A 23915-nucleotide genomic window follows, 5' to 3' on the forward strand; every position below is an offset into this window, starting at 1 on the left:
ATAGATATTTAAACCTGAATAGGATAAAATGAATATTAAAATATATAATAAGTAATTCCATATATTTCACACAAAACTTCTCGTTGTTTTAATGCTCAAACCAAATTAAATGTGCCTTCTTGCCCCTCAATTAAAGCACTAAACCGATCCATGTTGAAAAAAAACAAGCATTTTTAGCTGTAACTGATATGAAGCATCTGGGTTCTTTCCCTAAATGTATTCTGAAAGCTGCAGGTGTTGGCACAGAAACACAGCTGAGAACAGAAAACAGGACGAGTGCCCAATTTTAATTAAAAGAATCCTGTTTCGTGCAAGCTGTTTACCCCCAAGGCATTAGCTAGAATGTGTCCCAATGAGCAGATCCCTCACAGCCCAAAAGACCTCTAAACTCACTATTACTGATTCCTTTAGGGATATCATGCATACAGAGACTAATCTGCCACTCAAAAAGAGATGCTAACGGTCTAATCAGACTCAATGATCTATGCTAAGCTACGCTAAAAGTCCCACCGCCAGACACGGAGATCGGCTGAATGGATTCAAAAAAGTTAAAACGCAACTGTTTAACTCTTGGGGAGTTAGAAAATGAGCCTATTTTTAAAAAAAGTGGAGTGTTCCTTTAAAATGACATTTGAATGCTGAGTTTTATGATCAAAGCTCTGTGGTTTTTATTGTGGGGGCAAAACATATAATGCAATGCAACGCAATGTTGAGAGAATGATTGAGACAAATAAATTTTCCACAAAAGCTTGATGTTATCATACAGCATTTGATACTTACATTTTAACATGATTTTCTAAAACAATTAACTATGAATATTCAACCTAAGCTGCTTCTGACAAGTGTTTATCTTGAAATTCAAATATATAATTGTAAGTTATTCTTACATTTACTTTATAAAAGTCAAAAGATTTCACAGTAAAAACAGAAGGTTCCCATAATGTAAAGTTTACAGAATTATCCTAAAATGTCTTTTACTTGGAAAAAAAAGTATAAACTATCAATCAGAGGGCTTAAGGCATGATCATGACAACAATTTAGAGGCCTTAGAAATTTATGTATCAAATACGATGCAGCATGCTTTACAGGGTTAAAAACTACCTCACAAAGGACAAAATTAAAATGGCTTTTGTGGTAAGGGAAACATATCTGATCAGCTCAAGACATCAGGAGGGGAACAAATACAAGTGTAAGTTTAGCAGAAGTGTCTGTGTGATAGTTATCCACCTGTCTCATAGCTGTCAATAACCCCTGTGGGTTGAAGAAGCCTGTCATCCGAAAGCAGTTGGGTCGTCCCCCAAAAACTGCCGGTTCCGTTCCAGCAACTCTGTGAACCAAAACCCCAACGTGGTGGAAGCCCAGGAGGCCTGCATACAGTCACACGCACACACACATAGAAAGTCACCTAAGCAGAACTACAGCTAACACATACAAAGATAAGATGTATACATAAGTAATATACATAAGACAAGGTTTTCAATCTGAAGCATAAAAGCAAGTAAAAACCACCTCTCAATAAAAAAATGATATCAAACAGCTCTTTGTGTGAGAAACAGGTCATTATTCACTAAACATTTTGCCCTTCTCAGAAACTCTCCAATCACATTTGAACTTATTCCATAAATTAGCATGTTACATTCATTGATAAGATATACAAAAAGCAATAGCATTTTCATGTTTGGCACAGAGTGGTTGGTTATAAGGGTGACATTTAGGAGATTTACTAACAGCCAGTGCAAACCCTCTTCTGGCATTAAAAACTACTGTCAGGACTTACTAAAGACACAGTGAAAAATTTGTGATGAAAATTACTTCATTGCATATGCATTTGTAATAGGTTTCCCTTTCAGGCACAAAATTAATGAGAGAAGAGTATTTAAATTAACCATGTAAGGTGATTTACTTTGTGGTAGTCAGTTTACTAGTATTTTCAGCATTATTTAACGCCACAAGGAAGCATGTCTTAACCAATTTTGCACCTGTGTTATAAGCAGATTTCCCACACCTGATTATCTTTGGCCCCACGCTAATTTGTGCTGCTCTTGGTAGATTGTAATGGTCATTATGGAAATGAGCTGGCACATCTATGTTCTTTAATTTGAACATTGCCAGCAAATCCCCTGCAGAACTTTCTACTCCCATGGACACTTTTATGGGATTGCGTTCTCATGATAATTTGCCTATATTTAAAGCTAGCCCTTAAACTCTAGCGGGTTCATTTTTCCTATTTTTAAAATATCTTATTTTTAAAAATCATATAATATATATGTATTGTGACGAGTGTGTGAGAGAGGAGGGGCGCTGAACACCTAGGGCTGGCGGCGTGTGATGAGGCGCACCTGATGTGAATAGAGCCTCATCACCGCCGCTGTTTAAACGCCAAGCGCGCCTCTCCTCGGGAGACCGGTCTCTTCCCCGTGCATGCACACTGGTGTCCTCGTGGGTCCAGGAAGGGTGCGTCGAGGAGGACTGCCGCACCCGTTAGGCGGCTGACGGGCCAAGATGCCGGGCCGTCGAGTCCCCCAGAAGCGCCGGGGGACCAGGAGTTGGAAGGAGCCGCACAAGAGATGCCGCCGCCACTCGCTCCCGGCCCCGAGAGGGGAGCGCGTGCGGCCACCAGACTCCGCCCCTTCCCTGGACCCTTCCCTGACGAACACTACCCTCCTTCACTAGCCCCGCGGCACAGCGAGGACACCAGGTTTCCTGTTTATTTGGACACTTTTTCCCCTTGGACACTTTATTTGTACATTTTATTGTTTAATAAAAACCCTGTGGTACGTCCAGTGGTATTACCATTTACTGTCTGCTCTTGTTAAGCCCATTGCTAACATGATTGTCAGAGACTTCTGAGTGAGAAAAAAAAGAAGAACTTGCACTAAAACGAACACTTATTTAGATGTAGATGAAGACACTTAGATTTACAGTTTATGATTGCAAATGTAAATACAATACAGCTTACAGTATACACTTAAGGCAAGGTACTTTGCATTATGCAAAGTGGTTGCCTAATTTAGAGGATGTACAGGGAATTTGTTTCTACTTGGAGCAGTTTATTTATTTATTTTTAAGTATTGGTACTCATTTTATTACAAATGTTTACTGGTGCCAATCTGTTGTGAATCCGACTAGCCAACACTTGTCTCACAGTCTCACTTCAATCTCTCACCTCTATCTAGTGACAAAACCTGTATAACAAATAGTACTGACTCCAAAGGGACAAAATGAGCAGTTTCATTGGAACCTTGACCTTGTATCTTACCTGCACATATTGAAGGTACTGGTCCCCGCTATTGCATCTGGGAATACTGTAGCCTTTGTAGAAGTTGAAATCAGGTCTAAACATGCTCTCATTGAACCACACCTTTGCAAAGGTGTTCAAGTGGCTCTTGGCATAGTCATCAATCACCCTACCACCATACTGGATCTCGCCGATCATGTATCGTGCGGTGCTCCAGGACACACCCTGTAAAAATACTCATTCAAATGAAAATGCCAGGTGCTAAGTCTGTTTGGAAACTTTTTGCATAGACCCCTGCCAAAGTTGACAGATTAAATCATATACTTTTGTTTCATACAATTTATGTAAAAGGATTTTCCCATAGAGGTGGAAAAAGCAGATATGTTCATGTCATTCTTCAATACTAAAGCAGATGAAGAACATTTGACTAGAATCCACGTAATTCATAATGAACTCCATGTTTTTTGAGTTTGTGTGACAAGATTAAAGATGTATAATTCTAGAAATTATCTTTAAATCTCAGCACAGATTAAGCAAAACATTTTGGAATGTGTTTTTGATGTATTTGGTTGATTTAATTTTTATTTCATAATTGCCAGTAACACTGCTCCTCCACAATGCAACTCTCACCTTCTTGATGTCCATATCATCCAGGTGATTCTGGACAAACTGTATCGTTGCATTGAAGTCTGCCTGGTTTAACTCATATGGAATGTTCCAACCTAGAGGTCCATATTTTCGCCTCTCTTGGAGAGTGGAATGGAGGAACGCCACATCGTACAACATGGGCCTCCATTGGACCATGTTACTCACATCCAGAAGATCCTGACTGATACCTGGAAGACATTATTAGGCAACAGCAATTTCAAGACTTTTGTTATTATTAACAAAACCCATGCATACCTTTTTATTCATGAAACTGACAGATCATTAACTAGATTATCTTTGAATAATGAGGCTCTTCTATAAATAATCATCCAGCCCAGATTTCTATAGCTCCATTAATGTTTCTAATCCATCAACAGCCTCAAGTGATGGTTGAATCTTTCTCATCTCAAAACAGGCAGAGTAAAAAAAAAAAGTTTCTAAGATAGACTGAGTTTGACATAGAGTCATGAAAATCTGACAGCTGAAGAAAGACTAAATATCCAGAGATGCCAGGCTCACCACCATAAATCCTCTTAAGTCCAGCTTTCAGTCCCTGAGGAGGCTCGTTGGTAAATTTGATTGACATCTGCAGGAGAGTGATAGGAAAGTGTCTACGGACCTCAGTGGTCATCCACAGTCTGAAGGTGTCATGAACGCTGTCCGTCTCTGTGATTGTATCCATGAGTTCATCCATAAAATGCAGACCCAAATGACAGTTTTGAAGTAAAGCCCAGCCTCCCTAATAGAAAAATAATAAGAAGAAATTAGGGCCGGGACTCGATTAAAAAAATTTATCTAATTAATTAGAGGCTTTGTAATTAATTAATCGAAATTAATCGCATTTTAATCGCATATAAATATTTGACCTGAGAACAGTGAGAAGTAAGTTTTTTTTTTATGGATTTTTAAATTTCCCATCCACAGGGCCAACCAAAGCGGTCTCATCAGCTTCTTTGTCCATGTTCACTGTGGTTTGTTTTTGGCTGTTTCTCAATATGCATTCTTCAGCGATCTTGCGTCCTTGTGTTCTCGTTCTACGTCATCATTAACCGTCGAAGTTCAGTTCCAATTCTCAAGAACGCAAGTACAGAGGATGCATGAAAGTGCCCGGATATGTTCTTGAAACTGAGGATGCATCGAGTGCAGACTTGAGAGAATCGAGCCGTTAGAAATCCCAGAAAACGCTGTGGGTGGCCGGTGTACGTAAGCCTGTAAGCTTTAAAGTCGCTCTCACAAATACTTAACGGCTCTTCAAGTTGAAAGTAAACATTTATCGTTTTGTTTTGGTTTTTATTTTAATAAAGTTATAAGACCCGGAGAAAGTCTGCATTTTTATTGGCATATTAAAATGAATCTTAACAGTAAAACATATAACGCTGTAAAATAAAACAATACAATTATATGAAAGTAATATCTATAATAGTATGAAATGTTTTAATAAGTTATGACATTTTGTAATATTTATTGTTCATTGGTCGCTGTTTATGCTGAGACTATGCGGTCAGTTAAGCAAGAACTCAGTACATCTCAGTTCTCATAAGTGTGCGTTCTGTGTTCTCGCGTCCTTCCGAGTAGAGGGACCCAACGCAAATCTCGCGGGAGCGGGCGGTTTGAATTTTGGTGCGGGCGGGAATGGGCGGCTAAAAAAAAACACTGCGGGATCGGGAGGTAGCCTAGCGACATGACTTGAATTGGCGGGCGCGGGCGGGAGCGGGATGAAGAAAACAATCCCGCGCAGGGCTCTACTTCCGAGTTCGTTCTTCCAAGGAAGCTTGGCAAGACCGGTCTCCACGAGAACGCAAGTCCGTTCTTTGCGTTCTTGGAATTGAGTATAATCAGTATAATCGGTCCGCCGAAACTCATCCAGTGAGAAACGTTCCGCGGTGCAAAAATAAGTGCGATTAAAATGCGTTAAAAAAATTTAACGCGTTATTTTTGTGTAATTAATTAATCTAAATTAACGCGTTAAAGTCCCGGCCCTAGAAGAAATAAATAATAAGAAAGGGGAATCAGCCTAGGAATGGTTTATTGTTGTTTCTGAATATATTAAGCTGGCACAGGAGCAAGTTTTAACATAAAAAATGGTTGAGTATGTACATACATTAGCCATGGAGTGCTGTAGAAGTTTGCGTGCATGAACTTCCTGCCCTTGTCCAATTGAGACGTAACAAGTTTCAATTCTCTGTCGTTTACCCAAGGCTATGATTGAGTCTGTTGGGTCTGAACCCATGGACAGGAAGCAGATGAGAGGAGTGCGAGGGTCCGACTCCTCCCAGGTCTTCTCCAGGTCCAGAATCACTCCCTCAGCGTATCTCTCCCCCATTGAGTGCATGATGTACTTTCGTGCCTTTCAATTACACAATACAAAACAAGTAATTAGCCTGATGCAATTAAAAGTCATCACATTTATTTATATATAGTGCTTTATATAATACAGATTTGTTCACAGTAGTTTTACAGAAATAAACAGAAAAACTGTTGCAAAATTCAACTGTTACAAAGTAACTTAATTTTTAGCTGTAAAGCAGCTCTACATAATATTACTCAGCTTAATTTAGTGCAATGTCGATGTTCAGTTAGTTCAATAACATAGTCAATATTACCAAGTTTATTAATTATGAACAAATTCAATTCAGCTATTAAGCAGCTCTACATTTACATTTACATTTAGTCATTTGGCAGACGCTTTTATCCAAAGCGACTTACAATTGGGGAATACAAAAAGCGATTAATCTTGAAGAGGCAATCAGACAAAGGAAGTGCTCGTAACACCAAGTCTCAGTCATTGTTCAAATAAGTACAAGCTAGTAAGCGGAGAGAAAGATAGAGGGAAAGGGTTTTTTTGACATCTCTACAGTACCATTACTCAATTCAGTTTAGACTTGATTCAATTCAGTTCAATGGCAGTGTTGATCTTAAAGTGCATCAATTACAAATTAGTTTAATCTAAAAAGAGGCTCTACGGAAAACAATAGTGAAATTTATTCAGCTCAATTTAGTTCAAAATTGATTCGGTTCAGTTCAGTAGCAGTGCTATTGTTGCTGAGTTCATTGTGAAACTTGTTCAAAGGCAGCTCTACTGAAGACAATATTATCTGACTCAATTCAGTTAAAGTTTTGCTGTCATTCGATAGTGAAGTCACATCGATAGTGATAATTGTCTTTTAAGCCCTAAATCTCCATTAGGTGATAGCAGAGGTGAAAAGGGAAAAATCACCATTAACTGTCATAAAAAATATTGCCACACTGGCTTCATTGTGATTACATTCATACCTGAGCAATGGTTCGATCTGGACACCAGCATCAAATAAGAAGCAGTTGTCTAAAACAGTCCAAAGCCTGGTCATATGCATTTGGGATTGGTTCTTCTTCTGGTGCTTCTCGATCAAACCAGCTCTTCCACTGTTTCTCATGGCATGCAATCTGTTAATGAACATGCAACTCTAAAACCTAATAATCACAATTTAAACAGCATTTTTGTTTATTTTATAGATTTACACTTTTATATGTTTTTTATTATAAAAGAGTAAAAAAATATGACTTCATATTATTTACTGAACCATAAAGGGATAGCTGAAACAAAAATGCAATTATGCAAACTTCGACATCTGCCTGGCAGATATTTTGAAGATTTGAAGATTTTGGTAACCACTCCATTGACTTCTGCTTATTTCTTCTGCTTATTGAGTCATTTCTCAAAATATATTCTTTCATGGCCTATAGAAATGTCTGGAACAACATGAGGAAATGATGACAATTTTATAATGTATTTTTTATATTTATTTTTATGTTTAAATAAAATGTTTATTTTATATTTATTTATACTTTAATATACTATAGAGCATCAGCAATGAAATGGTTTGGACTTCCAACAGTTCAATAAACTATGCAAAATAAAAATATTCTGAATGTTTTGTCTAATCAAAACTAATTCAAAGGCAAAGACTGAACATAATGAGACTAGGATAGCATGGATTTCTGGTATGTCATGACATATATTGTATAATGCAGTCTTGTGTGTGGATGAACAGTTTACCTGTAGTTGCAGTGCTCCAGAAATGGTTAAATAAATGAAAAGACTTTTAATCTGATTTCTTTCAGACACAAGTAATTGATTTAGAGTTTGCCAAAGTGAGCTCATTTCACACTGCATTGAGCATGAAGTTCCCCTGGACAGTCATGGCCTGCCAATCAGCCATCAGTGCGAGTGGCTGTGAATGTATTTGTGCCTTGTGTGTGTGTGTGTGTGTGTGTGTGTGTGTGTGTGTGTGTGTGTGTGTGTGTAGACAAGATGAATCAAATATTGACATGTTTACTGCAAAGCGGGAGCAGTGAGATAGATTTAATGAGGAAAGGGAGCTCGAAGCGGCAGATACTCTGTGTGTGTGTGTGTGTGTGTGTGTGTCTTCCATACGTTGATGTGTCTGATCCTTTAAGAAACCATGTGTGTATAAGTGTGACCACACACCTGATCTAGAATGTCAGAGAACTGCCACAGCTTGTTCAGCTCCACCAGGTTAAGCCATGTTATGTCCAGAATCCACTTTGCAGCTTTGGATGGACAGGCCTTCAGGTCCAACGAAGCACCTCCTGGGCGACATCAAGAAAACAGATCACATGTAGTGCTTCCTGCCTTGTTCTTATTATGATGTTTTATTTATGTATTTGTTTGCTTTTTTGTTTGTTTATTGAAGCTATATTGCATGTTGTTGACTATGTTCAGAATGGAATACCAGCTGACTTAATATACTATACTATTGTTATTTTTAAAGTATTACGTGAAACAGTAAGGGTGTATAGATTAATATGAACTAACAATAGTTAATGCTTATTAAGCCATTATTATTTATTAAAGTTATATTCTTATTAGCTCCATCTGTAAGAATTAACAACTTAGAAATTCAGCAAGGAAATGAAATTCCTATCAAATAATATTCTAACAATGATTATAATTTGATTCAGTTTACTGAATGTATTTTTTTTTTTACCGGTTTGAATTTAAATGAGTTTGGGGTATCTGATAAATTTGGAAAAAAAAAAGAATATATATATATATATATATATATATATATATATATATATATATATATATATATATATATATATATATAACAGAGGTTGAGTAAAAAATAAAATAAAAATACAGATGTTCAATCAAGTGTTATAACCATTCCCAGTCTCCTATACTGATGTCTGTGGAATTTATACACCTGTATTAACATCTTGTCTATTGTTGTTTGTTGTTATACTCTTTATTTATTGAGCTTTGGGTTTAGTCTTGTCTTATTTTGAGTAGAGTTAACTGAAATATTGACTTCATCCTATTTTTGAATCAATAAAATACCCTTTTTCTTACAATCATCTTGCCTAAACAAAGAAGTTCTTCTCTATTCTTGGAACACTAAATTGCAATAGTACATACGTAGGAACCTCTTATCGCAAATACAATATCTGATTATGATCTCAAGAAAAGCTCACGTCTTATTGAAACAGAATGAGACAAACTTCAGTGGAGCAAAGAGGGGGAAAGTGGCTCTCATAAGAGTGCATTAAAGAGCAGAATGGTATTAACTGGCTTGACGTATACTGCTAGCACAGGGAATCAAATCTACCTTCTAGGTAATGGGTCACTTCTCTGACCACAAGGCTACCTTATCTCTCAGTGATTAAATTTCGGATCTGATGCTTTTACGAAGCAAAACCACATGAACCACCATGATAATCACATACTAGTTCATCAATCTGCAGATGCGCCAAGGACTCCTTGTGAACAACATGTACAGATCATAAATTGCAAAGAGCCATTATATATGACTTTGGAAAGCATGTTACCCAGACAAAAATATATTAACAAAAGCTTCTAATGGCAAATCCACAGTCTGCTATCTCTTTGTTCTGCCCTTCAGGCATTTAAGTTTAATTTTTATGCTTTTAATTTGGTATACTTTCAGTTTCATGCGGACTCTTATTTTGACGTTTGTTAACTGAGCTAAAACAGGAACTAAAAACCGCATTAGAAACGCGAAAAAACGGCAGACTGGTCAAAAAATGCAGACAGTCATTTCGTCAGAGATAATTCATCCTGCCTGTTGATTCCCCAGCAGAAGCATCGCTTGTATGTATATAATCTTTGTTCTGACTAAGTTAACTTTTAAGCATTTGATTTTGTGCTGTAAGAGTAATGTTCATGAAAGCTATGTGGCTTAGCTAATTTCAGTATTTTGCTGTTTGTTTTCTAGTTTCACTCTCTCATTTCTCATCACTCATCTCATATGTATGGATTCAGTACAATGTGAAGAAAATAAATCTGCATACAAAGAATTTCGGATTTCTTCATGTTCATGAATAGAGAGAGTTTAGCTCACTGTTTAGTTGGAGTTGTTACACCTCAGCGAGAACAGTACAGTGAAAAAGCGACGTCCAGCTGGAGTTTTCAACGTCTTGAGAAGCAAGTAGATAAGCAAGATGAGTAAAATGGAATCAGAAAGGAATGACAATGCATCTGCGCGCACAAGAAAATCAAGGAGCTCTCACTCATCGACGTCGAGTGCAGCAGTAAGGGCGCGCGCTAAAGCAGAGGCGGCGAAGGCACGAGCAGCGTTTGCTGAGAAAGAAGCAGAGCTGAAGGTACAAAGAGCAGAGAAAGAAGCAGAGCTACAATTAGGAAAAGCAAAGCTGGAAGCCGAGCTAGGCGCACTTGAACTTCAAAGAGAAGCAGCCGCAGCTATTGCCCAAGCTGAGGCATTAGAAGCAGCCGAACTAGGTCAAGAAGGTTCAATCAAGACCGATGTATCTTCTCAAGCAAATTTACAAAACGAAATTGTAACACGCACTAATGAATATGTTGAAGCACAAGCTGAACATAACGTACCACGAACTCAAGCAACTACCTATACAACATTGTCAAAAGGGAGCTACGTCACATGGAATCCTCCAGCAGAACGCAACTTACAGTTAGTGGATGGGCAAGAAGAGGTTGAAACCCATAACAGACTATCTGAGTATAACACAGCGCTGACAAGGCCATTATTAAGCAACCATGCTAAATTCAGGGATGTAACCCACATCAGCACACCACTTAATGGAGGTCATACAGGTCTGGTAAGGTATGATGGACATCATACAGCACCCATTAGAGACCACGGACACCCCGCAAAACCCAACACAACACATCATCCTCACAAATCACCACTTAAAGCAACAGCGCCATCATACGTGCCTGTGTATGCATCATCCAACCCAAGTGTGACTCCTGAAACAGAACACCTGGCACGATACCTGGCTCGTCGTGATTTAGTGAGTACAAGTCTCTACCGATTCGATGATAAACCTGAAAATTATTTAGCATGGCAGTCATCATTTAGCAATGCTACTACAGGCTTAGGACTCACCTCTACTGAAATGTTAGATTTGCTGATTAAATGGCTCGGACTAGAGTCTGTGAAACACATCAAAAGGATTCGCTCTGTGCATGTCGGGAACCCAGATGTAGCACTTAAAAAGGCCTGGGATCGCCTCCAAGAGTGCTATGCTGCGCCTGAAGTAATGGAGAAGTCCCTTTTTAAGAGATTGGATGAATTTCCAAGAATCTCAATCAAAGATTATGGGAAGCTGAGAGACTTAGGCGATCTTCTTATGGAAATCCAGGGTGCCAGAGAAGAAGGTTACCTCACAGGATTGGCCTACCTGGATACCGCCAGAGGCATTGGGCCCATCGTGGAGAAACTCCCTCACGGGCTACAGGAGAAATGGCTCTCAGTTGGCTCAAAATTTAAAGAAGATAACAACGGCTACTTTCCCCCATTCGATTACTTTGCCAATTTTATCTGCGACGAAGCACGCCGGAGGAATGATCCCAGTTTCATCCTTCTATACGCCAGCAACAACGGACTGAAGTCAGACAAGGTAGTCTCAAATAATTATGGAAGAAAAATATCCGTTCACAAGACAGACATCTCTTCAGGTAAAGACCCACCTGTGAACTCACCTGAGAGAAAGCCCGGTGGGACAGAGAAAAACTGCCCCATTCACAACAAACCACATTCGCTAAGGAAATGCAGAGTATTTAGAGGGAAGAGTCTTGAAGAAAGAAAGAGCATTCTCAAGGAGAATGGAATTTGTTTCAAGTGCTGCATATCAACTAGTCATCTTGCAAGAGACTGTAAAGCAGCAGTAAAGTGCCTGGAGTGCGACAGCGAGCGACATCATGCTGCTATGCATCCACCTCAAGTCTACAGAAGGCCTACACCCCCACCAGATAATGGCGGGGAGGAAGAGGAACATGCTAGCGACAGCACAGCCATCTCCTCACACTGCACCCAGGTATGTGGTACAGATCGTACAGCAAGATCCTGCTCGAAGATCTGTCTGGTACGAATATACCCTCAAGGTCAACGTGAAAAGGCCACCAACATGTACGTTATTTTGGATGAACAAAGTAACCGTTCACTGGTGCGTTCAGATTTCTTTGAGCTTTTCAACATCAAGGGCCAACCATTCCCTTACACACTGAAGACCTGTGCCGGATTGGTTGAGACGTCAGGCAGAAAGGCAGAGGGTTACCAGGTCGAATCGCTTGATGGGCAGACTAGCCTATTGCTACCACCGCTAATTGAGTGTAATGACATTCTCATTGATCGCTCTGAAATACCGACGCCTGATGCAGCCCGTCATCATCCACACCTACGGAGTGTAGCAGCACACATACCAGAACTCGACCCCAAGGCGGAAATCCTCCTCCTGCTAGGCAGAGACATTGTGAGAGTCCATAAAGTCCGACAGCAAGTGAGCGGACCTCACAACGCCCCCTTTGCACAAAGACTGGATTTGGGATGGGTCTTGGTAGGAGATGTGTGCCTAGGAAATGCACACAAACCAGCTGTGAGTGCATTCAAGACAAGTGTGCTAGAGAATGGCCGACCCTCTATTCTCAGACCATGTAAAGGCTTCATGAAGCTGACTGAAGATGTGTCCCATGGCAAGGAGAAGAACAACAAACCACACAAGGCATCGTTGGAGGCTCTTGGACTACATGTCTTCAGTGAGACTGAGTCCGACAACAAACTCGCCCAGTCCATGGAGGACACAATCTTTTTGGAAATCATGGACCAAGAAATGTGTAGAGACACGTCAAACAACTGGGTCGCTCCTCTCCCCTTTAGAGTTCCCCGTCAGCGCTTGTCCAACAATCGCGAACAGGTGTTCACTCGCTTTACCTCCCTGGAGAAAACGCTGCGGAGAAAAACTGAGATGAGAGAACAGTTCCTAGAATTCATGAAGAAAATATTTGACAACAGACATGCAGAAGTGGCTCCTCCACTGGAGGAGAATGAAGAGTGTTGGTACCTGCCTACTTTCGGAGTTTACCACCCTCAAAAGCCTGGAAGCATCCGCGTGGTGTTTGACTCCAGCGCAAAGTACTTCGGCACATCTCTAAATGGTGTTCTTCTGTCAGGCCCTGACCTCAATAACTCACTCATTGGGGTGCTGATCCGCTTCCGCAAGGAACAGGTAGCAGTGATCGCTGACATACAGCAGATGTTCCACTGCTTTCTTGTCCGCAGAGACCACAGGAACTACCTGAGGTTTTTGTGGTACAGAGACAATGACATGTCTAAAGACATTATCGACTACAGGATGAGGGTCCATGTTTTCGGCAACAGTCCGTCACCGTCCGTAGCCATCTACGGACTAAGGAGAGCCATCCATGAGGGTGCACACAAATACGGAGAAGACACGGTCCAGTTTGTTGAACATCATTTTTACGTAGATGATGGGCTCATTAGTGTGCCAACTGAAGCTGAAGCTATCAGTCTGTTACAGAGAACACAGACCTCTCTCAGTGAATCGAATCTGAGGCTTCACAAGTTTGCCTCAAACAGTGAAACTGTCCTTCAGGCCTTTGCACCAGAGGACAAAGCAGTTCTGAAAGATCTTGACTTGAGCGGTGAAGCTACACCAGTGCAACGCAGTTTGGGACTGCTGTGGGAGACAACGACAGACACTTTCACATTCACAGTCTCAGAGCACAGGAAACCCTTTACTCGCAGGGGAGTTCTGTCAACAGTGAATAGTGTCTTCGATCCTTTAGGCATGGTTGCACCGGTGATTATTGAAGGCAAAAGTCTCTTGAGGGAACTCAGTGTAAACCCATGTGACTGGGATGATCCTCTTCCAGAACAAAAGTTGAAGCAATGGGAAGCATGGCGTGAGTCACTCCATGACTTAAGTAAGCTGCATATCCCACGTTCCTACACCGCAACGTCACTTTCCAATGCTGTACACACAGAGCTATGTGTGTTCTCCGACGCGTCCACAAAAGCCATTGGAGTTGTGGCATATCTCAGGACCATTCAAGCTGAGGGACAAGTAGAAGTAGGATTCATTTTAGGGAAGGCCAAACTGGCACCACAGTCTGAACCTACTATTCCTCGGTTGGAATTGTGTGCCGCTGTATTAGCCGTGGAAGTCGCCGAATTCATCCAAGATGAACTGGATCTGAAGCTTGATGAGATCAAGTTTTATTGTGACAGCAAGGTTGTGCTTGGATACATTTACAATCAGAAAAAACGCTTCTATGTCTACGTTCACAATCGAGTCAGACGAATTCGTCAATCAACAAGGCCTAACCAATGGTTCTACGTCAACACAGAGGACAACCCGGCTGACCACGCATCCAGGTCAGTTCCTGCGTCCCAACTGACAAAGACTATGTGGTTCACTGGACCAGCCTTTTTACACAAACCAAATCCATCTGACACAGACACAAATTGGACGTTTGAACTTGTCAACCCAGAATCAGACATGGAAATACGACCTGAAGTGAGTACTTTTCTTACTCGGACTCAAAACCGAGGTCTTACCACCACACGATTTCAGCGGTTTTCATGTATGCGCTCCCTCACCAGGGCTATTGCCCTACTCATCCACATTGCCAGTGCGTACAGACACAACAAGTCCAGTAAATGTAAAGGATGGCATTACTGCAACCTCCCACGTACTCCGGATGAGTTGTCTCAGGCGAGACATATCATCATCAGAGCGGCACAGGAAGATGTTTATGCTAAAGAGCTCGCAGTTCTTGAGCTTGGACAAGCTGTAACCAAGGACAGTTCTCTTCATAAGCTCAGACCTGTTCTTGAAGGTGATCTGATTTGTGTTGGTGGCAGATTAAAACACGCTGACTTGAGCACTCAGGAAAAAAACCCCATCATCTTGCCCAAGACCAGCCACGTTGCTCTGCTGTTGGTGCGACAGTATCATGAAGAGGTAAAGCATCAAGGCCGCCACTTCACAGAAGGGGCCCTTAGAGCAGCGAGCTTCTGGGTCATAGGTGGAAAACGACTTATTGCCTCTGTCTTGCACAAATGTGTAGTGTGCCGAAAGTTACGCCGAAGAACAGAGGAACAGCTTATGGCAGACTTGCCTCCAGAACGCTTGCACACATGTCCACCCTTCACCTATGTAGGAGTGGATGTGTTCGGACCATGGCAAATCGTCTCCAGGCGTACACGAGGTGGACAGGCCCAAAGCAAAAGATGGGCGATGCTCTTCTGCTGTATGAGCTCCCGAGCCGTGCACATCGAGATCATTGACTCCCTAGACACGTCCAGTTGCGTCAATGCATTGAGACGTTTCTTTGCCATACGGGGACCTGCAAAGCAGATAAGATCGGACTGCGGAACAAATTTTGTGGCTGCGGCAAAGGAGCTAGGATTAAGCCGACAACAACCTGACTTCAAAGTGCAGAACTTCTTGAGTCAACAAGGGTGCTCATGGGTGTTTAATCCTCCTCATGCGTCTCATATGGGTGGGTCATGGGAACGTATGATAGGCTTATCAAGACGGATCCTCGATGCAATCCTGCTTCAAGAGAACATCCAACTCACCCACGACGTCCTGTGCACACTCATGATGGAAGTGACTGCGATAATCAATGGCAGGCCTCTCATTCCAGTCTCCACTGACCCAGAGTCACCGTTCATATTGTCTCCTGCTATGATACTTAACCAGAAGGTTGGGGTTGCCCCACCGCACGGAGATTTCACAGACAAGGACCTTCTCAGCAGACAATGGAAACAAGTCCAAGCTCTCGCTGACAGATTCTGGCACCGCTGGCGTCAGGAGTTCCTCCCCACCCTGCAAGTCCGCCAGAAATGGAGAGATTCTCAAAGGGACCTGAAAGAAGGGGACATTGTGCTCCTAAAGGACAGTCAAGCTGCACGTAACGCATGGCCTATGGCAAGGATCACAGCTGTCTTCCCTGGGAGAGACAGCAAAGTAAGGAAGGTGGAGCTCAGGACATCAGATCAAGGTTCTGCGAAGGTGTTCTTAAGACCAGTGTCAGAAGTAGTTCTTCTTCTGCCCAAAGACTGATGATTCAGAGACATTTGATAGTTAATAGTGACCTTTAAGGTCAGACGGGGAGTGTTCTGCCCTTCAGGCATTTAAGTTTAATTTTTATGCTTTTAATTTGGTATACTTTCAGTTTCATGCGGACTCTTATTTTGACGTTTGTTAACTGAGCTAAAACAGGAACTAAAAACCGCATTAGAAACGCGAAAAAACGGCAGACTGGTCAAAAAATGCAGACAGTCATTTCGTCAGAGATAATTCATCCTGCCTGTTGATTCCCCAGCAGAAGCATCGCTTGTATGTATATAATCTTTGTTCTGACTAAGTTAAGTTTTAAGCATTTGATTTTGTGCTGTAAGAGTAATGTTCATGAAAGCTATGTGGCTTAGCTAATTTCAGTATTTTGCTGTTTGTTTTCTAGTTTCACTCTCTCATTTCTCATCACTCATCTCATATGTATGGATTCAGTACAATGTGAAGAAAATAAATCTGCATACAAAGAATTTCGGATTTCTTCATGTTCATGAATAGAGAGAGTTTAGCTCACTGTTTAGTTGGAGTTGTTACACCTCAGCGAGAACAGTACACTCTTCATTCTCGTTATTGTGCTTTTGGTTTGAAATCTCAATGTACTAAAGACCATGTTTTTTAATATAGCATTCAGAAATTACAGTCTTTTGTCACTGTCTGTATTTATGAATGTGTTCTTGATTCGGGTTCCAATACAAGTTAAGCTATATCGGCAGCATCTGTGGCATGCTATTGATTACCGCAGAATTACTTCTATAGTCATTCCACAGCAAAAGCAGTTTGATAAAGAATTTATATAGATATATTTTGTACAAAAATGTGCTATGTGGTCAAAGTTTTCTAAATAGTCCTGGAGTGATGGAAATACGATATTAAGAGAATTAATTTCTGGTCTATGCAAACACTGCAGACAGGAATGTCTATATCCATATATATTATTCTTTCATGTATCACATGAATGTTGCTATGTTTGCCGGGTTTACATGGTCACAACAGGAGCTAAAATTGTATATTTTATTGTATGTGATTCTCACCCCAGTCTCATATTAATGTGTAATGTCTTGTGGCTATACTTTTGAAATGTATCACATATTGTAGTGAACCCACTGGTCTATAATAGATCAGTGATTAAACCAAGAGCATTCTTTCCAAAGATGTGGCTACATTTATGTCTCAATTCATGGAAGTATGCACCACACAATGTGCAGGGTGAACAGGAATTTGTGTTCTTCGTACAAACCCCGAGCTGCGTACTTGTGCACCTCGAAGGTCATGTACTCAATGATGTTGGCGATCCGCTTGCTTGTAAATTGACTCTTTGAGGACCTACTCCCCAAGAGAAAGACACAAGGTTACAAAGGATTTACAAAGGATTTACTGATAACGAACTCATGAAGAAGCTTACTCACAGCACTTTCACATCTCACATGGACAGTATGACCAACAGGCACTATCTTATGACATCAGTATCATGTGAATGTACATTTTATTATCGGTCAATGTACGCAAAATATGGACTTGAGGTATAGGCCTCAAATGGGTTTGTTCTCCATGTTGGCCTTAATTTAATTTGTCCCAGTCTGAATTAGCCCATATATCTCATACAGAATCTGATTGGGACTAGTTCAGAGTCAAAAACACCCATCTGGGGCCCATCCCTCCCGTGATTTCACACCATGAAATGATAACTGGGTGATAAAGACAAGAAAGCAGTTTAGTCAATTTTGAGAAACTAATTTAAATGGGGTATGAAATGACAAATGAGTTTTACTTGGCCAAGGACAAGTCGAACAAGCCCAAGAACTGGTGTAGAGAGGTCTGATACATCACGTTCACCATCCTCATCTCCGTGATCAGAAAATACAAAATGCTTCCTCTTGTGGCATCTACACACAGAAAAGAAGGTGTCAACAAAGGCCCTGTTTACATCTGGTATTAACATCCACCTAAGATACAACTAGACATGGCCCCTTTGTCAGTGAACCTCGAAAGAAGGGTCTTATTTTGTGACTTATTGCATCTGGGTCTGACTGCATGATTAAAACCAGGGTTTCTCAAGCAATTTTGAGTCTCTCCAGCTAACAATTTTACGTTATAAGAAAGTTTCCGTAATGTTCCCATTAAGTTATAAAAACTTTATTTCTGAAAGTTCTTAGAACGTTCAAAACATCCAGTTTTTTAGACGTTGTGTTAACGATCTTATTTGGTTATAAGAACGTTATATAAAACGTTACTAGAACGTTCAACTAACAACGCAATGAAAACATTTTTATTCTAACGTTTTTAGAAGGTTTCATTAACAACGCAAAAATAACGTTTTTAGAATGTTTATCAATTGCAGATAACGTTAAGGAAACGTTCTACTAACGTTACTGCAATAACATTTTTTGATAACTTTCAGAGAAACTTTCGAGAACGTTAGCCAAAGTTACGAGAGCGTTCCCTGTTAGCTGGGTCTTCAGTGATTTCTTACTGCTCAGCTCTCTGAAATACTTGATTCTGATTGGTCATTCATGGTCATTCATGCTAGGCCTGTGTCATGAGGTACTCCGTGGAAGTGCTGCCATAAAAATCCAAACTGCCATGACAATGTTGCAAAACAATGACTGAGATGAGCAAGGACAATGGCAATTTTAGACAGCGTGCATGCAAGCACCTCGTTTGCTATTCAAATTGATGAATCAACCAACATTTTGGTTGTGATAACAGATGAGTGTTTCCATTGCCTGGATCGCTATTTCACACAGAATAGCCTTGACTGGAAAAAATTGCGTAGGCTTTTAAATGGATGGTGTGGTCTCAATGACTGACAAGCATGATGGGGTTGGTAGGAAAAGTTTGTAAAAGCATCTGAGGTGGAATTGTTCCACTGTTTTTATACAGCTTTCAACAAATGCAATGCCAATGATAGATATTACTAAAAAAACTATTAACCTTAGGAAGAACAATTCATTTTTAGGTTAGTTTGGTTTCAGTCTTGTGTGACCAATTAAAATCAGACAATTGTAAACAATTAAAAGTTTCAAGAAGTTTTAAGTTGCCTTTTAAAATTTGCCAGCAGGTGCACACATATCTGAAGGATAAATTTAACTGAATCTGGATACCATAATATTAGACTGACAGTCTCAAGTGTGACATTAAATCTTCAATAAAATATTCTGTTTTACCACAGTCTGATTAATGATTAAAAATAAATGATTGTGCAATAATTAAATTAATTAGGATATAATAAGCAAATGGATCTACAAAAAATGAAGTACAGTAAATTCTACTTTAATTGTTGCTTGCAAAAAAAAAGGGGGGGGGGGGGGGTTGTAAAGAATTTCAGTCAGCAGCAATGGTTGATTAAAAGATCAGTAGGCATTTGTTTGATCATTGTCAGGAGCATTTTGGTACAATATTTCTGACCACCTCTGAAGTGGTTTGCCAGTCCGATTGTACACTTGATTGGATCATCTGAGATGTATATTAATTAATAACAGGTGTCAACTGGATCAAAGGTTTCTAATTATATTAAGTTTTATAGCCTGTGGTTATTCTGATAATTGTCACACTGTAAGACTAACAAACTAGAGAGAAAATGAATAATGCTCTAAAGGAAAAATGCTCCATGCTACATGTATCACTAAAAAAAAAAAATTAAAGGAAAGACAAGCTCTAAGCCCCCACCGAGTCTATATTCCTCACGGGCCGCATTGATCTGGATCTCAGTTTCAGCAGCGATCTGGAGTTTCTGTGTGACCTCCTCTGCAGTGCGTTTCGTGTTTCCCAGCACTGTGATGAGGCTCTCGTCATCAACCAGGGAGCCCTGCGTGCTAGTGAGCCTAAAAAAGTTAATTATCCTCCAGTTCCTTCATTTTACGTTTATTGGCTGTCACATCCTCCAGCAGGTCAGTCTGCTCCTTCTCCAGTTCCTGACAAATCCAGAAACATCACACAGTCATTTCTCACCACACAAACATCTTTATAATTTGGCTATTAATTGGTATACACATTTTTGTGATTAACGATTTAATTGCCTGTTTTGCTTATGTCACTTGCAGCGTACGCTTAATACAAAAGCACATTAAAAAATAATTTAATCCTGCTGCACAGGGACAGAATGGCATGAACAGAATGTAATAAAATAATATTAGCATGTCTAAAATGTTCTTTTGGGGCTATACAGCCTGATCTACTTGTCATTCATACTGGTATGTTTGGTGCCCAACCCAAAATTCACATTCAAGTAATATACTGTAATATCAATTATGGTTATCTTTATTCTAAAATATTAAAATATGACTATGCAGTAGCAATACATTTCAATCCTACATTATTCTTTTCTGCATATTTTAAGGTGGCCTGATTATTGAGGCTTCATTTATAAATCTGTGTTTATTTTTTTTTTCATGATGTTAAAACATTCACATGATTAAGATGTATTATATTTTTTCAGACAGCACACATTTATTAACACTTTAAATACATTATTTGTCATAGAATGTTTAAAACCTTTCATTTAAAACAATATTTTACAATAATTTAACTGAAATGACTTTGAACCTTCAGGGTTTTACAAAAGGTCAAACATATATTGAAAAAAAATTTAATTTTAATAGAACCCAGCAACATATAAATAGCAACACACACACACACACACACACATACACACACACACACACACACACACACACACACACGTTGGTTTTTGTGGTTTATGGGGACTCTCCATAGGCGTAATGGTTTTTATACTGAACAAACTGTGTGTGCTATTGCCCTACACCAACCCTACACCTAAACTTAGCCCTCACAGGAGACTTTGTGCATTTTTAGATTTTCAAAAAAACACCATTTAGTATGTTTTTTAAGCCTTTTGAATTACGGCGACATAGGCAGTGTCCTCATAAACCACCTTCATATTGTAATACCTCTGTCATACCCATGTCATTATACAAATTTGTGTCCTCATAAACCACATAAAAATGCACACACACACACACACAAAACGTCCTCTGTAAAAGGTACTTGAGTGGAAATGTTCTCTGGTAAATACACAGTACATGACAAGCAAATGACGTACATATTTTCATGCAGTTTAGTAAGCCTTTGACATAAAAGCGTTGAGATAACAGACCAGTGTCAAGGTGCTGAGCCACGAGACCTGAGTTAAATACCTAATTTTCCATCTTCAGAATAGTATGATAGTATAGTGTACAGTCAGTTTTGCTCAGTTAGCTTTCACAATCCTAGCATTACCAGTCAAATGTTTTTATTTGACCTTATTCCTGATTGACGAATCAATGTCCAGCAGTGAATATGTTCTGAATGCCACTTTAATTTTCTCTACCTGGGAATCTGCAGGCGCTATCAAAGCCCATCTGACTGTGCTAGGCTGAAATGAGCTGAGATGACAGCGATTCTCTTCTTAAGCTTGACCTAGCTGTGGGCTCCAATTTGAGGTGCTATGCGCTATGTCAAGCACCATAAAACTTACATGACCAGCAATATTTTTGATGACAAGGTTTCTTTTGAATTATGTTTATCTTTCTTTTCATTTTAAGAATAAACTTCACTACAATTTGTTCAGCCTTAATGAATAAAAAACAAACAATACTATTTCAAATTTATTTGTGTAGTGCTTTTCACTATACACTTTGTTTCAAAGCAGCTTTACAGTTTATATCATGTTTTTTATTATATCAGCAACACGTTACAATAAGGTCTAACATTAGTCAATGCATTAGTTAAGATGACCTAACTATGAGCAATATTTTTTTATTAATAATAATAGCTTATAAACTAACCCTAATCCTTTATTTGGCAGATTAGAGCTGGGCAATACATACATACTTGTTGTGATAATCTACCATATATTGTATATATCGTCCTAAGAAAGTATACTGTATAAATAACATAGCCAAGATTTGCTATAGTATGTATTGCTTTACTTGGGTATAATGTATGTATGCAAGTAAAATAAGAGGTACTATATCCAGTAATATATGCAGTTATTGATATATCAATGGGCAATAATACAGTTTACATTTGATGATAAATTTGTTGATTTGTCGACATAATCAAAACAGTTGAGATTTGCTTTATAGTATGTATCGAGTACTGTGTGACTCAGGGTATGGTTGGATATACTTGTAGAATTATTTTCTAAAAATAATTTTTAGCAGTGCTGAGGATGAAACAACAGAGATTTGTTAGATAAAACCCTTGAGTCTCTATGGCTATGTTGAATGTTAGTAGTCTTTCTGTCACGGATCGCTGAGAGGAAAAGACGAGGTCAGGGTCCAAATGCAGGTGAGGTCTTTAATAAAACAAACAAAGGCCAACACGGCACAACAAACACTTCAGCACGACAGATCACAAAATGGCAAGACAAGTAATGAACCCACACCAGAGTGGTGGGAGAGGGGAGACTAAATAGTCAGTGGCAAATGGGGAACAGCTGTGGGTGTACTGAGTGTGATGATGATGCGGCAGGTGTGTGTTATGTGGCAGGTGTATGTGATATGGGAGAGGAGTCCGGGAGAACGGGAGATGGCGGCCTCCTGTGGCGCCAGGGAGAAGTGCAGGACCCGGACTCGTGACACTACCCCTCCCTAAAGGAACGGCTTCCAGACGTTCCACCAAGCGCAAAAGTCTGGAGGGAGGTGGAACCGGGGGGATGGTGAAACAGGGGGAGGGATGGCGGGCCAGGTCCGTGTGAAGGCAGAGGGCCTGGAGACAGAGACCGAGCAGGAGACCGGGGCGGATTCGGAGGGTTGGACCAGGGAGACTCCAGCCGAACAGGAACCCCAGCGAACGGCCAGGGTGGGACCGGAGGGACAAACCAGGCGGGCACCGCCGCCTCGGGAGCGCTGTGAGCGGGTACCGCCGCTTGGGAAGCCTTGAGAGCGGGCACTGCCGCCTCGGGAGCTTCGTGAGTGAGCACAACTGTCTCGGGAGCTTCGTGAGCGAACGCCGCGCTCTCAGGAGGAACGTGAGTGACCACAGCTTTCTCGGGAGCTTCGTGAGCGAACGCCGCGCTCTCAGGAGGAACGTGAGTGATCACAGCTGTCTCGGGAGGAACATGAGTGAGCACAGCTGTCTCGGGAGCTTCGTGAGTGAGCACAGCTGTCTCGGGAGCTTCGTGAGCGAACGCCGCGCTCTCAGGAGGAACGTGAGTGACCACAGCTGTCTCGGGAGCTTCGTGAGCGAACGCCGCGCTCTCAGGAGGAACGTGAGTGATCACAGCTGTCTCGGGAGGAATGTGAGTGAGCACAGCTGTCTCGGGAGCAACGTGAGTGACCACAGCTGTCTCGGGAGCAACGTGAGTGAGCACAGCTGTCTCGGGAGCAACGTGAGTGAGCACAGCTGTCTCGGGAGCAACGTGAGTGAGCACAGCTGTCTCGGGAGCAACGTGAGTGAGCACAGCTGTCTCGGGAGCAACGTGAGTGAGCACAGCTGTCTCGGGAGCAACGTGAGTGAGCACAGCTGTCTCGGGAGCTTCGTGAGCGAACGCCGCGCTCTCAGGAGGAACGTGAGTGACCACAGCTGTCTCGGGAGCAACGTGAGTGACCACAGCTGTCTCGGGAGCAACGTGAGTGAGCACAGCTGTCTCGGGAGCAACGTGAGTGAGCACAGCTGTCTCGGGAGCTTCGTGAGCGAACGC

The 23915-nt window shown here is 40.9% G+C and overlaps 1 pseudogene across 1 annotated transcript in view; it reads right to left on the reverse strand.

Moving 5' to 3' along the window:
- Positions 1–23915, reverse strand: part of LOC306887265 (dynein axonemal heavy chain 5-like) — a 106637-nt pseudogene that overhangs the window by 16207 nt on the left and 66515 nt on the right. The window contains exons 51-63 of the transcript in view: positions 19940–20184; positions 18042–18156; positions 17470–17596; positions 15891–16063; positions 15775–15848; positions 15397–15539; positions 14887–15034; positions 8355–8476; positions 7160–7309; positions 5988–6233; positions 4406–4625; positions 3869–4074; positions 3260–3463 (exon numbers count right to left, since the gene is read on the reverse strand). The product of the transcript in view is annotated as a dynein axonemal heavy chain 5-like (transcript). The remainder of the gene's footprint in view (positions 1–3259; positions 3464–3868; positions 4075–4405; positions 4626–5987; positions 6234–7159; positions 7310–8354; positions 8477–14886; positions 15035–15396; positions 15540–15774; positions 15849–15890; positions 16064–17469; positions 17597–18041; positions 18157–19939; positions 20185–23915) is intronic.

Source organism: Barbus barbus (assembly GCF_936440315.1).
Source record: "Barbus barbus genome assembly, chromosome: 21".
In the NCBI taxonomy this organism is placed as follows: domain Eukaryota; kingdom Metazoa; phylum Chordata; class Actinopteri; order Cypriniformes; family Cyprinidae; genus Barbus; species Barbus barbus.